Genomic DNA, 15,166 nt, shown 5'->3' with positions numbered 1-15,166 from the left:
CCAGCCCATTGTTTCCTTGCCTTGAAGCTTCCAGGAGCCAGATGACCTTCAGTCTTGACTAATCAAGAGGCTATGCAGTGCAATTTGGCTAGTTTCAACATAATTTAAAATAAACAATTTTTCTGCTTTTAAATTTCTCCTGTTTTAAGTGTTTAAGTTTTCCAGGGCTAAGAACTGATACCTCATCAGTGTGATTTGAAACTAGCAGATACTTTCAATTTGGCATAATACTGCTATTTTAAATCAGTCTCCTATATATATGGGAAACAGTATTAAGTATAACATTATATGTACCTTCTAACACTAATGGCATAATAGATGCATAAAACATGTAATGCTGAGCCATGTTTGAACGACTGAGAACCAGCATTTAAAATAATCAAGATTGCTAAAGATGACTGGTAATAAATTGTAAACAATTATCATGCATCTTACAAAAATCTTATAATCCAATATCTGGCAATAAGACATTCAGAATGTGCTTTATATATAAACTCTAATGAGAGACGCTTACTCTGTTGCTGCTCTGTGCAGCAGTCCACTCTCACTGGGGAATCTTGTATTTGTTGCAGCACACCTTACCCTATTTACTTGAATTTAGAATGAAGTTTTCCCCCCAATCAACATGGGGGGAAAAAGCCCCTTGTCTTACATTCCCATACAAGGAAATATCATTAAATGCATTGCCTATCTTTGAACTGCTGCTAAAAGGAGTCTGTGCTCAGTAATGGAAACCAGCTAGAAGCTAATTAAATATAGCCAACATGACTATAAAGTACATGGCCCATATGGGGAAACCATGCTGATGGGAACCTACCACATTATTTTTGCAAAAAAAAAATAAAAATAGAGAGATATAGATGGATATCTATCTATCTATCTATCTATCTATCTATCTATCTATCTATCTAGATTTGAATATTTTGCTATAGCTCTACCAACCTGTGGGTCACTTGACAGTCCAATACACACTTTTACACTTGCACCATTCTCATTCCCATTATAAAACTGCACCACACACCCACATTCCTATGTGCCTGAGCACCCATTTGGCCATTTCTGTCACCTTTAACCATCACAATTACATGGAGGGCACCTCAGTGCCCTCCCTATTTCCCCTTTCCCTTCCCCCCCCCCATTCCCTCCCAACTCCTCTGCCTATTTGTCCAGAACTTTCACTCATCATGTATTTGACACCTCTGTGTCCATGTGCCTGTGACAACAAATGTTGTCACCATTGTTGTCCTCATCGTCATCATTGCTGATCTCTTCAGGGGACCTGCCTCTGAGCAGTCTATGCCAGTGCCTTCTCTTCCATGTGATGTCTGCCATCTCTTGTCTGTCATCTTCTACCATTTTTCTGCAGTACCGATACATCTCACTTAGTCCAATTTTGATTTAGCCCTCAACTGAGAGATTTGTTTGTCTGTTTATGAGCAGGTTGCTAGTCCTCCACAGGGCATTCCTGAAGCAGGAGATGAATTGGTCAAAGTGGGCTGTTGGGGTCCTTTGCTTCTTAGTCAAGTGCCCATATAGAATTGCCTCTCTGGTCAGGGTTATGAACTCTGTCACCACTAGAAGAAGTAGATCTATTATCTTCTAAACCTCTCTGGCATATTAGCAATCCTGGAGGAGGTAGTTGATTGTTTGTGGCTCCCACTGGCAGGTTTGTCTGGGGCAGTTTGGGCCTTTCTGCTAATTCACTGTTTCTTCATGCCCATGCTAGGAGTGCCTGGTGGGCTGCCTGCCAGTTCAAGTCTCTATGCTCCTTCTGCAGGTCCTTATGGAAGATTTGCTCCCACATGGCCGGGCGGTTGTTGCTGGGTACTAGGTCCATAGGCAACATAATATCTTTTGCCTTTACTGTCTCTTGAATCTTATGGTGGTTCATCAGGGTTGCTGCAGCCTTGTCATGCAGTTTTTATTTGTCCTAGAAGTGCTTCAGGACCTCATAGAACCATGGCAAAGCCCTGGTCTGTGGGCTTGCATTGGTTATTGTGTACGTTGACCACTGTTGCAGTAGTTGACCTGTAAAACACTTTACCAAGTTAGCTGCTTTGGTTTCTTTCCTTATTGCCACTTAGGAGATCTGGCTCATATACTTGACCCAGAAGAACAGCAGAATGCCTGGCAGTCCTCTGCCTCCAGACCATTTTGCTTTGTTCAGTGTGGCCCTTGCCACCTTCTCTCATCTGGAGCCCCAGAAGAAGATGCACATGGCTCTTTGGATTCTGCGAATGACTTGCTTTGCGGAGGAGAAGACTAGTGCAGTGTGTAGAGGCACTGGTAGTAACACTGCCTTTGTGAGTGCCCTGTGCCCCACCCCCTCCCCCCATTGACAGGCAGCACAATTTCCATAGTCCTAGTCTGTCCTAGTTTGGCCTTGGCCTCAGTCTTTTCTCATGCTTTCTGTCTGGTCAGCTCTGGCTCAAACTCCACCCTGAGAACCTTTACCCCTTGAAGGGGATGGAGACCCACAGGGCTGACAGGTTTCTGAGTAGGCAGTTGTTTTGCTCATGTTGAGCTTGGCCACTGCTGTTGCTCTCTGTATACTTGGGTGTGTTAACACTCTTTAAATCGACTATTTGTTCCTGCATATGATATTGAGGTCTTCCATGTAGGCCAGGACCCTCGTCTCTTCCTGGTTACCCCTGGGGATATCTACCCTGCTGATCCTGCGGTCCTGCCTGAGCCGCTGTCATAGTAGTTCCATTATGCAGATAAACAGAATTGGGGATGGTGGGCAGCCCTGGCAGATGCCTGACTCCACTAGAGTCGGAGATGTCAGGCACTCGTTTACCAGTACCTTGCTACTCACATTAATGTACAGCATCTTTATCTAGGTGACGAAGGTTATGGGGACTCCCATCTTTTCAGTTTCTCAAACAGGAACCAATGGAACACTTGGTTATAGGCCTTCTCCAGGTCGAGGTTCAGTATGGCAGCGTTTAGCCCCTCTCCAATTGGTAGCATGTGTTGCAGCTACATCAGGGCTCCATGCATCTGTCATCTTGGCACCACACACAATTGGTTTTCATGGATCACTGCGCCTGTAATAGACTTAAAGCTGTTGGCCAGGATTTTGGCCATTAGTTTTGTAGGCAAAGTTCATGAGCATTGTGGGATGCCAGTGTTCCAGGTTCCACTTCTCCCATTCTTGTAAAGAAGGGTTATATGAGGCCTTTCTCCATTTCTTCTCTCAGGTGGCCTCCTGCAGGGGTTCTCTACAGACCTCCAGCAGGTCTGGACCCACCTGGTCCTAGAAAGCAATGTAGAACTCCTTGGCAGGCCATCCTCCCCAGGAGTCTTACTGTTCTTGAAGCTGTAGAGAGTTTTGTTGGTCTTCTCCAGTGTCTATTCCTCTACCAGTTTCTGATCCTCATCCTCCCCGATGACCTAAGTGAGCTTCTGGAGGCATTTCAGCATAGCCTCTGGGTCCTCTGGTCATGCTGTGTAGAGCTCCCAGTCAAAGCCCACTGCCATCTCCAGTATCCCCTCATTTGACCAGTGCTCCATACCTACTCTGTCTGTCAGGCTGGTCATTGCTCCTTCTTGGTTTCCTTTCTTTTGCTAGAATAAGCAGACCACTCCTCTAACCAAGTTCAGATGCCCTTGAGTTTTGCTTGCCCTCAGCCATATGGCTGCAGGAACAAGCTAGGGAGGAGTCTCTCATTTCCATAAAGTGGGCGTAAAGCCAAGATCTTCCAACTGGAAATGAAAGTGGGAGGTTAACTATACATTACCTCTGTGGGTATTACCTCATGCCAGAAAAGTGGTTATCCCCTGTCCCTAGGAAAACTGCCTTCCTGGTCACGGTGTTTCCATTGCCAGGTAAATCACCACTTAAAAAATCTATATATATACAAGATTATATATATCTACACTCCAAGTATGACTCCATACAGACTAAAAAACGATAACCCATTACAAAAACCACACCCATGTAAAGACCTGCTGGCCACCTGGACACGTTACAATATCTGTACCATGCACCACACACACACAAACTCTGGTCTCTCAGGCCAGGCAACCCCTTCCTTTCATCCCCACCCCTCTTGTGGGATTGCAGACTCAGCTCACTTGTTGTCCATGTTGCTGTCACTCCAGCTACTGCTGGAGGACCCACTGCTGCTATTGCTGTCCCTGTCCTCAGTTCCATTCGTCTCTTCATCTTCCTTGCTGTCACCTGTTCCTTTCCCTCTGGGGAGGGAGGTGGTGGTTTGGAAGATCCTGTGCCACATGTCTCTGTGCCAAGTGGCTTTGGCCACATCCTCTCCATTCTCTATTACTGATTTCTGGGAGTAGGTCTGGATTTTGCTCGGAGCCATTTTCACACAGCTTGCCACCTCTGTGTCCATGTGCCTGTGCAACAAGAGGTTCCTGGCTTTCCACAGGGCACTCCTGATGCAGGATACAAACTGATTGAAACCAGCTGATGGGTTCCCCTGGTGTTTGGCGAGGTACCTGTACAGCGCTGCTTCTCTGGTTAGCCAGCTGACACTAGTCACTACTTCTCAGAGCTGCTTAACCCTGTTTCATACTTCCTTGGTTCTGGTGCAGAACCAGAGGAGGTGGTCAATTGTCTTGGTGGCTCCATAGCAGTTGGGCCATGGGTAGCTGGGTCTCCCCAGATGTCCCTCTCTATGCCTCCAGGCCCTCAATGGGAGGGCTCGGTGGGCTATCAGCCAGTTCAGGTCCCTGTGACCTTTGCGCAGGTCCTTGTGGTCGATGTGCTTCTACACGCCCTGGCACACATCGCCTGGGAGCAGGTCCATGGGTGACGTGATGTCTCTCAGCCTCACCGTCTCCTAGATCATCTTGTGGTTGCTCATGGTCGCAGGGCCTGAGTTCTGCAGGCTGTACAAATTGTGGCACTGGTTTAGGATCTTGTAGAACCATGGTGAGCCCATGATCTACAGTCTGTGGTTGGTCGGGGTGAACACCCCCCAGTGTCTCAGGATGTGCCCTGCAAAATATGTCACCAGGCAGGAAGCTTTGGATTCTGTGCCCATTGCCAGCTTGCAGATCTGGCTTGCATACATGGCCCACAGGAACAGGATGATGTCTGGCGTGCCCCTGCTCCCGGCCCTCTTGTCCTTGTACAAGGTCTTTCTGGTGACCTTTCCCCATCTGGAGCCCCAGAAGAACATGCACACAGCCCTCTGGACCCTGTGGGTGACATGCTTGGAAGGGGGGGAAGACCAGCGTGGTGTACAGAAGCACTGGTAACAACACCACCTTCACTAGTGCAATGCGCCCCTCTCATGGAAAGGGAGTGCAAGTGCCACAGTCTCAGTCTCTACTTTACTTTTGCCTCCATCTTTTCCCATGCTGGCCTGCCACTCAGCTCAGGGTTGAAATCTATCCTGAGGATCCTGGCCCCATTGTGGGGGACAGAGACCCCCAGGGATTTCGTATCCCTGAGCTTGCCTGCAGCAAGGCAGGTGCTCTTGTTCATGTTGAGCTTGGCCCCTGCCGCCACCTTGTATACCTGTGTGTGCCACAGGGCTCTCTCTACCAACCACTTGTTCTGGCATGGGATGTTCAAGTCATCCATGTAGGCCAGGACCTTGGCCTCTTGGTTATTGCTACCTGGGATGTGGACTCTGTGGATTTCTGGGTCCTGCCTCAGGTGCTGGGCCAGGAGCTTGATGCTGTAGATGAACAGGATCGGGGAGAGTGGTCAGCCCTGCCAGATCCCCAACTCCACCATAATCCAGGGACTCAGGAAGCCGTTGATCTGCACTTTGCTGCTCACATCCGTGTAGAGGGTCCTGATCCAGCTGATGAAGGTCAGGGGAACTCCCAACTGCTCCAGCATCTGGAACAGGAACTGTTAGGACACTGTTGTAGGCCTTCTCCAGGTCCAGGTTTAGGACAGCAACACTTACTACCATAGTTTAAGTGCAGTCCAACTACATAAGATATATAGTAGTACCCCTTGCACTCAGCCCCCTCAGCACCAACCTTTTTCAAGCCATGGTAAGCATACATTGCATACATTTTGACTTCTTCATGCCCACAGCTGAGCTGCACCTTTTTTTCCCCATTTCCAGTGATTCAGCAGCCTTAAATGTTTGGCAAACATCACCAACTATGTGGGACCCTACATAGTTTACCCATAATCTCTCTGATGACCCTTCTCTCAGCTTGGCATATGTGATTAGTGTGGCCCCGCCTTCCACGAGGGGAAGGCTGACCAGGTTGTCTTGCGCCTCCTCTGCATATACATTTTTGCAGGATCTCAAGACTCGTGACAAGAATGCTAGGTTCCAGTCATGAGTGAGGGACTGATTAGTACATGGATCCTTTGTGGCAGGTATCTGGAGTTTACATACACAAACTAAGCAGTGCTGAGCTGTGGGGCCACCATGGCTTGTAATGCTGTTGAGTCTGGTGGGGCCCAGCCCAATGAACTATATGGTAAATCATGAGCCTTCTGGCTTCAGACTAATATCACATGTAGCTTGTAGTCTCTGTAGGCTTTTGGGCTAAGATTGAGTGGTTTCTGGGGGCATTCAAATGCCAAGACCTCCAGGATTAGGCCTGCATGTAGGGTGTCTGCCAATGGATTTGGGAGTATCTGAAGTCCCAGAGTGAGAGCCTGGGATGGGGGATGTTCACTGGTAGCAGCACCAGATGGTTGTGTTTAGAACAATTGAGCTCTGCTTGCTCAATTTATATAGTTTTTGTTCACTTGTATTAATAGCACTTGTAGACATACCCAGTGTGAACCACCTACTGCCATCTAAGGTCAAAAATCATCCCCACCAATAAGCTTCAAATGGGGTTTGATTTTGATATTGGGATGTTACAGAAAAAGTAGTAGAAGACACAGCCTTTGTGTTAAGAATTGTAATTCCAGTCAGTTATACAAGAGCCTAGATGCATACTTTGTGGTTTTATATATTAGCTTTTAAGCATGTACAGACAATGAAACAAAAAGCCTACTATGCCTATGCAAGCCAGTAAGACCCGATTCCAGCAAAGATTTATGAATTTAGTAGTCCTATTGACTTCAGTAGACCTGCTCAGAGCATATAAATATAAACATGTGCATGAGTTTTTTCAGTTATGGGAAATAAATGCCCAACAATTTTTAGTTAAAAAGTTGAGTTTGTGGAAGCGTTAATTTTCTTATGGCATTTGCTAAAATTCAGTGCAGAAAATATAAGAACTTTTCAGTCATAAAGCACAATTCATAAGCAAGGTACTTCTTGGGTACTAACACTAGTGAATCCACATTTATAATTAAAGAAGGTTAAACAAAATAACGTCTTATCAAGATTCATGAGAGAATAGTTGCAGTGAGTTTTTAATTTTGATTAGAAACCTCTTTTGTTGAAAAAACATAATCTTCAGTGTAGGAGGACTCTTCAAATGAAATTAAAAAACCAACACTGTTCTGAGATTTCTACTCAATAGTAGGAAGTACCTAAATCTAGATGCGTTGAAGCAAAACCTTTAAATCATTTCATCTGCTGTAGCACATAGCAATAATTTATTGGTTCAAACTGAGTGTAAAACTCAAATTATAATAATTTAAAATCTTGTTCAACAGGCTGTCTGGGAGTTTCTAAATGAATGTTTTAGTTATAGCATTATGCAGTTAAAAATTAAAATCCATATACAAATCTAAATTTAAATCTCTCTAATTAAAATGGCAATTAGCTTAAAAGAATATTACATTGTACTTATCATATATTTTAGTTCTTAAAGAAGCACCGCTTGTGGGTGGATATGAGATTCTCTTTAAGTGCATGTATATGGATGTATTCTGCTTGTAAGTGTATGACAAGTTAGGGTGAAATTACCCATTACAATTAGACCATGTTAAGAGCACTTCAAACCTGAATGATCACACATTATGGGTTGTTAACAAGTGTTAAGTGCCCTCTTAAAATTATGCCATTTTGGGTGAAGATTATCTCTGAGTTGTGCTACCTAGCTCAACTGGACTGACAGCAGGGCAATGAGCAGTTGGGGGTGGGGTGAGTGGGGAGGGAGGGAAAAGGAGTGAAAGGGGCAGGAGATCCAAGGGTAGAGTGCATGGGGAAGAGTGGGGGGGGCAGGATTGAGGGGGGAAGTGGGAGGGGACAGGGGGAGGGGGGCAGGTGGGTGGGGAGCTGCCAGGCTGCTGCCCCCTCTGTTCCCCAAAGTGCCTCTCCCAGCTCCTGAATTGCGCCCTCTACTCTCAGGTCAGTTCCCTGCCACTCCAGTAGTCCCCTCTGCCCCACATTGGGCCCTCTACCCCCAGATCACTTGCCTGCCACCCCAGTCAGTCCACGTGCAGTGGAGGTACTGGTAGAGGGTGGGGGGTCCCCCTCCCTGCCTGCTTTTGGGATTCCTGCAGACCACGCCAACCCTGCATACCCAGATGGAGCCTCTGTTTGGTCTGGCAACTGAAGGAAGGGCAGGGGGGCCAAGGAGCTGCTAGGTAGCTGCAGGGCCCGGTGAGGGATGGATCAGGTAGGTGTGTGAAGCCTGGCATGGGCTGCTTCTTACCTCCCCTTGCTGCTGCTGCCACTGCTATTTTTCATAGATTCATAGATTGTTAGGGGCTGGAAGGAACCTTGCAGATCATTGGGTTCAGCTGCTCCACTCTAGGCAGGAAGACAACTAGGGTTAGGTGACCCCAGCGAGTTGACTGTCTAGTCTCCTCTTAAAACTTCCAGGGTAGGTGACTGCACCACCTCTGGAGGGAGTTTATTCCACAATCTGGGCACCCTGACTGTGAAGGAGTTTTTCCTGGTATTAAGCCTAACACGGCCTTCCAGCAGGTTGTATCCATCAGTTCTGGTCTTCCTTGGGGGTACCCTAGTGAACAGTTGTTCACTAAGCTCCTGATGCACTCCTCTGATATAGTAGTAAGCCACTATCAAGTCCCCTCTCAACCTTCTCTTTTTTAGGCTAAAGAGGCCCAGGTCCCTCAGCCTTTTCTCATATGGCTTGCCTTGCAAGTCCCTGATCATTTTGGGCTGAATGGGATGGTAGGGCAGCAATCCAGGGTGGGGGATGATGCGGGGATGGAGGGGCAGATTGGGGGTGTGCAGAGGAGACCCAGGAACCAATGGGAGGCAGCAGGGTGATTTGGGGGCAATCCAAGAGGTGTAGTGCCAGTTCTCCTCCCCTGCCCCCCTAACACTGTGGCTGGAGAGCCAGTGAGTGGGGCAGGAATGGAGCAGACTTGCAGCCCCTAGCTACAACCCTGCTCACCAGCCTTCTAGCAGGAGGTCTGAGCATTGCACATTAGAGAGAGTACTAACCCTGAACTTGTCTGATCACTAGCACTTTTTAACCTTATGTAATGAGGTGCTCACCCCAGGGGAACTCCCCTCTGTTGGCCACTTTGCCCTTGCTTGGTCTGCCTTACTGGGGAGCTTTCTCCTTTACTTGCCCACCATGCCTTGATGTTATAGTCCTTTTGAAGGAAGGGAGGCTGCCCCAGGGCTTTCCAAGCCTGGTCTCACACCCTACCCTCACAGGCTAATTATGTGTTTTAATCTGGGGCTAATCTGATGCTGGGCCACCTCAGGTCTTGATATCTTTGTCAGGACTCATCCTTCCCAGCCTCAGCCACCTTTTTCTCTTGTCTGGTCCCCCTAGCCTAGGCCCACTGCACTGGACCTGGCCTCTGCGTCTCAGCCCTTTCCCAGCCCTCCTCAGGCACTAAGCTTGCTTTGGTTCTCGTTAGGCCTCTGGCCCCACACTCTGCCTGGTTTTGGGTTCTGCAGCCCCACGCTCTGCCTTGAGCCTGCCCCCAGCAGGGCTCAAGACAATTGCGTGCCCCGAAGCACCCCAAAGCACCAGTTCGATATGCAAAAAAACATCCCTCACAATCACAACCACCAGTGTAACTTAAAATGCAGCAAGCAACTGCTTAATACCAGCCTTCCCTTCTGGGCAGCCAAACGTCAGCAAAAGGAAAACAGCATGCTGCTGTTTAAAATGGAAAACCTCCCTCCACATCAGAATAGATAAGCATCTATTCACAGAAGCTGTTGCTCAGCGTGGGGGGGAAAGTGGTCCCTCCCCCTCCCACTGGTGGTAGTTCACTGCTGCAACTGCCTGGAGCCCGTGCGAGGTTTCCCTACATCTATGTCAGTCACCGCTGCCTCTGGGCTGCTCTGTGGGGCAGTGGTGGCAGCACAGAGCAGACACAGGGCAGCCCAGTGTGGGCTCCGGGCGGCTGCAGCAGGAAACTGCCAGCAGCAGTAGGGGAGGGGCCACTTACCCCCTACTCTGAGCAACAGCTTCTGTACTGCACTGCAGGTGCTGAGCCTTGGTGGGTGAGCATGGGGTACATGGGATCAGGGCTGTGCAGTGCGGGTTTCTGCCGGTACTGCGGGGCTGGGGCTGGTGGCAACAGCAGCTGGAAGGAAGCCACGTGCTACAAAAGAAGTTGGGCTGCCTAGAAAGGAAGTTGATCTGCAGAGCCATCCCAGCCCACTGTGTGCCCAGGGGGCTGCAGGACACGCCACAGCTGGACTGTGTCGGTTGCAAAAGTCAGACGTTAGGTCCCAAGATGGTGACCAAGGGGTGGGGCACCTGCCAAGGGGCAGGGCTACCCTTGTGGCCCTCGACAGCTCGCCAAAACTTGTTAAGCAGCCCTCCAACCGAAATAGTTGCCTGCCCCTGATCTAGACCAATGGTTTTTAACTTTTTAGACACAAGACACCCAGTATTAGACCCCTGAGAAAATGCCAGCTCTTAACTTTCACTCATTTTTGGATAATGGAAAAGTGCTAGAACAATTCTTCTGTTTTAAGGAACTCAGAAAGACCACAAAAGGTCAGAATGCTTTTGACATTATGGATTCCTATTTGAAATGTCTGTGTTTACCTTATGAATTGCATAGGTATCTATACATCTAACAGTTCTAATATTGTGCAGCACCCTAAAAATCTTGCAGCGCCCAGGGTGAGGTGTGTGTGCATGTGAACTTTTGTAAACACTATCAAAATTAAGCAAGTTTGCTGCATGGTGCTTTGTGATTAACTATGATGACATAGCCTGGTGTGCACTAGGGATTCACAGTAGGATCAACAGGCAAGGCTTTGCATTGGATCATGAAATATGAATAAAAAGTGAATTGTTGTGTGTTAATGTAGTATTAAGTTGGTAAGTGAGGGAATATTTAGAAATGGTTCATGCCATTAAAAATCATGGCTATAAGCCTAAATGGAGATTTAGCAATTCTTTCATGTATAGTCCTCCCTTTCAAAACATTAAATGCAAATATTCTTAGTTTTCTAGAGTAATATAATGCCATGAAAGTATCATCTTGATGTTTCAGATTTGCATGTATACTTCCACACCTCCTGAAATGAACCTCTGCTCCTTTTAATTGCGATATCCAGGCAGGATAATATCTGTGCAGTCTGTACTCTTTTGTTTTTTCAGGGGGCCCAAAAAATGGAAACACAGCCTCCCAATTTCATAGGAAAAGTAAGGCTGTAAGGGCTCTCCAAAGGTCATCTAGTCCACCTCCCTACTCAAGACAGGATCATCCCTGTCTAAATGATCCTACACAAGTGCTTGTTTAACCAGTTCCTAAATGCTACACAAACAACCCTGTGGCACAATGACAAAGCGCATAGCTCAAGCACACCCTAACCTATCATGGGTAAAACAAATTCACTATTAATGTCCCACCACTGCAACATTAAATATGCTTGATGGATCCAAGAAAGAGAACCAAAGGAAGGTACAACCCCTCTCAGTCTATACCAATTCCTTTGTGGTTTCATATGGTACCCATCAAAGACCAGAAGCATGGGAAAAAGCAATGCCCTCCACTCTGTTTTGCAACCTGTGGAGAACAAACAACTCCATGCATTGCACCCCTTTTTTGTCATCTTTTCCCCTCCATTGAACTTATCCCAGATCCTTTAATCTTCTTTTGTAACGAAGTTGGTTGTGGAGCTCTGCTTTGTTATCCTGTTGCTAAGCATTGTCCTCTTCAATATCCACCTTCTCTGGGCTGCAGAGCACTTTCAGGATCTTCCAGCATTGTTTCTTTTTGCTTTCTTCCTTCTGGACCTAAGCAGATTCCCCTCAGGTAAAAGAGGGAGTTTGATAATCTTCTGATCTCCTTCTTGCTCCCCTTTCTGATTCTTTAAGGGATTCTAAGGGTAAATCCATCCTCCCATCAACTTTGTGTTCTCTTTTTGGTGGATATGCGGTGGGCCTGGAGAGACAGAAATGTAATTTCTGGATTATTATATGTCCCTTTTGAAAAAAGAGTTTGATTTCAATCCAAATTGATTATGCTCATTTTGTATTTGTTAGTCTACTGGTAAATAGTTTTGATGGCAGACATGGACATATATAACTGTTCTAAATCCTGTAGAACATATTGAAAAGCTTATTTCTGTGATGATTGAAGAGCTTGTAAGCAGTTTCTTCAGGGTTTTGGCTGGTAAAGATTTTATATTTCTAGTGGTGACTAAAATACTTGTATCATTGGTGTTGTATCAATTAGCATTTTTTTTTTTTTTGGAGTGTCCTTGTTGGTTTAAGGGCTATGTGCTGTCTGAATGCTACAGAGATATTTTAGGAAAATGTGGTGTTATTGCAGTTATGAATTGAAGGAGGTAAAACAAATGTCTCTCTCTTATTACCATGGAATTGGACAATATAGGTAATAGAGATTTCAATGTCTGCATTTTTTTTGGATGACATGTATTACAGTATGTGCCTTCTATCTGGAGTCCTTTAATTCAACTGTTTTCCTGCTGCCCCTTTTTCACTAGCTTCTGAGCTCTTTCAGCTCCTTTTCTAGATGTTCTTCATGTTCTGGTTGAGTTTTCTCTAGTTAGTGAAATACATTGGTCTTGTATGCCTTTATTCTCAGGGCTTTAAGTTTAGTAGAACATTTCAGAACATAGACTTGACTGAAACCTTTTATACATCCCTGTTGCTTGGGTAAAGTTCACTCTGTAATGCCTTCTCTATTCTGGATGCCAAATTGTCTTGCCCATGTTTGGCTAAGGATATGCTGCTTCTGACACAATTTCATTTCTTATCAGTGCTAGAAGGATGCTGCTGCTGCTTGTGCTTTTGTCTGATTTAAGTTGAAGGATGTTTTAAGTAGAAAAGTGTTGATTTTCTGCCATTATTAAATCTTGCTTTGCTTCAGGATCCTACTGTTTTATCTGATAATTATATCAGATCAATCAGGCATGGCTCCAGAGTTGAAGCACAACTGGAGTTCCTAGTTAGGCCTGCATTAACCAGCCCTTGCACTCTAAATAAAATTGTTTAAGCTTTGCACATTGTCTTCCAGCTCCTTCAGTTAGCATCAAAATGCTTGGATTTATGTGGCCTTTGCTAAAAATTTTTTAATTGTAGTGAGTAGTTCTGTTTGGTTTAATGTTCATTTTGCCATCTCTAGCTTTTTATTTCTGGGCTGTCCTTCTGTAGTCAATTTTCAGTTCTTTTTTTCTTTCCCCCATACCCCCAAATTAATTTTAATGTTTGTTCTTTTATTATAGAACTTAGCACAATGATGCATTTTACTCGGTTATCTAACATTTCATTAGCCCTTATGTTGGGGCACTATCAAGTAATCATAGAATCCTAGAAAATCAGGATTGGAAGGGACCTCAGGTGGTCATCTAGTCCAACCCCCTGCTCAAAGCAGGACCAGCCCCAACTAGTTTGTTCCAGCCAGGGCTTTGTCAAGCCAGACCTTAAAAACTTCCAAGGATGGAGATTCTACCACCTCTCTAGGTAATTTGTTGCAGTGTTTCACCACCCTCCTAGTGAGAGAGTTTTTCCTAGTATCCAACCTAAACCTCCCTTCCTGCAGCTTGAGACTGTTGCTTCTTGTTCTGTCATCTGTCACCACTGAGAACAGTCTAGATCCATCCTCTTTTGAACCTCCCTTTAAGGACTTAATGGCTGCTATCAAATCCCCTCTCAGTCTTCTCCTTCAAACTGAAATAAACCCATTTCCCTCAGCCTCTCCTCATAGGTCATGTCCCCCAGCCCCCTCACCATTTTTGCTGCCCTCTGCTGGACTCTCTCCATTTTGTTCACATCTTTTCTATAGTGGGGGGCCCAAAACTGGATGTAGGACTCCAGATGTGGCCTCACCAGTGCTGAATAGAGCGGAATAATTACTTTCCTCAATTGTTGGCAACGCTCCTACCAATGCAGCCCAGTATACCATTAGCCTTCTTGGCAACAAGGGCACACTGCTGACTCATATTCAGCTTATTGTCCACTGTAACCCCCAGGGCCTTTTCTGCAGACCTGTTACTTAGCCAGTCAGTCCCTAGGCTGTAGCAGTGTATGGGATTCTTTTGCCCTAAGTGCAGGACTTTGTACTTGTCCTTGTTGAACTTCATGAGATTTCTTTTGGCCCAATCCTCCAATTTGTCTAGGTCATTCTGAATCCTAGCCCTACCCTCCAGTATATCTACTACACCGCCTGGCTTGGTGTCGTCTGTGAACTTGCTGAGGGTGCAATCTTCCAGATTGTTAATGAATTTGTGCAGATTGTTGTTTTTCTGATTTATTTCAAGTTGATGGTGATATAAAATTGTGCATTTAGCCATCACTCAATTATACTACTCTGTTTTTAGATTTCACTGTTCTGTTGCATGAAAACAGAGTTGTTACTGATATTTTTCCCATAGGCTTGTTAAAAGTCAGGCTCTCACAGAAAATGAATGCAGTTTGTGTGTTGGCAAATATAAAGGGAAGGCTGATGGCCAGATTCATTTTGGTTTGATGTGCTTTGAATATAATCTCCACAATTAATTTTTACAAGATTCGTACATAGTAACACACTTATTTTTTCTGCATTTCTTTCAACTAATGCAACTAAATTATTCCTTGTTTCTGTAAATTAAAGAGCTATTCAACTTGCTGCTTGAAACTGAAGAGGGATTCAGGTTTGTATTGCTTGGTAATGCACTAAACTGAACCAGAAATGCACTTGTGCTTATTGTGGCTAACTGGGCACTTCCATATGACTGGGGGGGTGGAATAAGACTTTTTTTTTTAGAAAATTGTTATTCATACATATTGGCAAATGTGAAAAATGTTGGCTCATTCTTATACTATATCTTCTTAGGGATACGTTAAAAATGATTTAAAGACATGCTTTTTGCCATATTGTTGCTGCAGACCAACAAAATATGTTGTAAGTTGCTGT

At 45.5% G+C, this 15,166-nt stretch overlaps 1 protein-coding gene across 3 annotated transcripts in view; it reads left to right on the top strand.

Annotated features, from left to right (window-relative positions):
- DNER (delta/notch like EGF repeat containing) overlaps positions 1–15,166 on the top strand; it is a 366,522-nt gene that overhangs the window by 130,456 nt on the left and 220,900 nt on the right. The gene's annotated exons all lie outside the window — the stretch shown is intronic.

Source organism: Alligator mississippiensis, chromosome 7 (genome assembly GCF_030867095.1).
Source record: "Alligator mississippiensis isolate rAllMis1 chromosome 7, rAllMis1, whole genome shotgun sequence".
In the NCBI taxonomy this organism is placed as follows: domain Eukaryota; kingdom Metazoa; phylum Chordata; order Crocodylia; family Alligatoridae; genus Alligator; species Alligator mississippiensis.
This window is presented reverse-complemented; position numbering and strand designations above follow the sequence as displayed.